Here is a 2,260-nt window from a genome sequence, read left to right on the forward strand (position 1 = left end):
GGTTGTCTGAGGGGGTTGTGTGTATGTTTTTCTCTGAGGGCTGTCTGAGGGGGATGTGGATGTGTATCTCTCTCTCTATTGGCTGTCTGAGGGGGATATGTGGTATTAAATCTCTGCATTGGATGGGGTTTGTGGTTTTCTCGCTCTGATGAGGAGGCAGGTTTTGGACGGTGAGAGAAGAAGTGAGTGAGAGGGTGTGCAAACCCCACCAAGGGGAAGGGAAATCAGATAGAGGAAATTCAGACTTGAGGAAGCAGTCAGAGTTTCTTTTTGATGCTCTGGAGGTCGGAGCCCAGTAGTTGAACCTCAGATGTACGAACAGATATTGGGGCAGGGGGTTCATCTGTGATATGTCCAGCTCCCGAAGCCAAGGGGTAAGGAACATGGTCATGTTGTCTCTCTGTACTCCTAGAATTGCCTGGATTCATCTCTTTGATGATATTTCTTCAATATGTTCTAGAAGTCAAAACTGTGACTCAGATATAGAAAATCTACTAGTGACAGATTTATCTTTCTACTATATCATACTATAAAATATATTATATTCCACATTTTTCTGTTAGGATTCAATGTGGATTATAATTTCAAAAAAGACCTTTGACAAATGGAGTAAATTACACATCAAACTACGCCATGTCATTTACAGAAAATAAATACATTTAAAAATGTTTACGAAACTAGATCTTCTAGTTTGAATGGGGGAAACTATTGCAAATGTTTGTACTTAAGTATCTAAAAGAATGACCCAGATATTTTTTTCAATCCAACCTCTCTAAAACTTGGAAAAGTCATAGTAAAATTTAAAAATGTTAAGAGGTACGCAACAGTTTGCCAATCCATCCGAGTTTTGGCCTGTCAATGATTTAGAAACCATGCAAGTAATCTTTTTCATGGATGATTCGGGCAGCTGTATCATCAGTTTGGCTCATAGTGACAATGATTTTGCTTCGTCTACTGTCGCTCCTTTTTGAGTATGACCTGAAGAAGGAATGGGTGACAAGGCAAAGCTTATTCCATTTTGTTGCATTGCACCCTGGAGGTCATGTGTCTGTTGCTCTCTGCTTCAGCCTCAAAATATCACAGAAGGTCCGTATTGTTCAAAGTATTTTTTCAGCAATCTGAAGTTCTACACCACATAATGTCAATCTGTGTATAACTCTGAAGGACAGATTTCAGAAAGTTGGTGCTGATGAAGAAGTTTCTTTGAATCAACACAGAAGCCAAAAGGGGAAATGGCAAATGTTATAAATGACTCTCAGAAAGACACCAAGATGTGACATCGTTCAGCACAAACAGTTCATTAACCTTGGTTAAGGGTACGATTATACTAATAGCACAGGGGGTGTCCAGCCTCAGTCCTTGAGACCCGCAATCTAGTCGGGTTTTCAGGATTTCCCCAACGAATATGCATGAGATTATTTGCATGCACTGCCTCCATTTTATGCAAATAGATCTCATGCATTAATCATTGTAGAAATCCTGAAAACCTGATCTGGTGAGGGCCCGAGGTCGTTCACCCCTGGTTTAGCACATCTACTGAATCCCCTGCTATAAAAATCACCATACCCCACTGGAGACTGTGTTTCCTCCAGAAGCAGAGGGATTAGAGACAACATTTCCTCCAGAACATGGAGATTAGAGACAATGTTTCCTCCAGAAGCAGAAAGATTAGAGAGAATATTTCTTCTAGAAGCAGGGGGATTAGAAATGTTTCCCCAAAAGACAGGGGGACTAGAGACAGTTTCCTCCAAAAGATGGGGGTTTACAATGTTCCCCAAAAATAGGAGGATTAGGGACAATGTTTCCTGTAGAAAATGGGGGATTAGAGATAATGATTTCTCCAGAAGCGCGGGGGGGGGGGGGGGGGAATTGGGAAAATGTTTCCTTCCGAAGTAGAGGAATTAGAGGCAATGGATCTATAGGCTGTGTTCAATACAGTTGATCCTGTGATTTTTTTAATATATATATATAATGATTTTTGGATATGATGGTTGGAAAATCTAAGTGTACTGCAAACCCCCTTTGATTGGTTTAGATCATTTTTTGATATGATGAATGCTGCCAGTGAGAGAGCCAGTGGAGTGTGGGGTACGGCAAGGATCTTGATTGTCGCTGCTATTGTTTAATGTATATTTGCAACCGTTGGCAAATATGATAAGGAATTTGGGTTTATCCTATTACATGTATTTAATACATCTATATTTCAGGAAGCAGGTGAAAGCTTGGCTCTTCAACCAGACCTTTAACGGAAGAAGTAAAT

The sequence above is a fragment of the Microcaecilia unicolor genome, chromosome 14 (assembly GCF_901765095.1).
Source record: "Microcaecilia unicolor chromosome 14, aMicUni1.1, whole genome shotgun sequence".
NCBI lineage: Eukaryota > Metazoa > Chordata > Amphibia > Gymnophiona > Siphonopidae > Microcaecilia > Microcaecilia unicolor.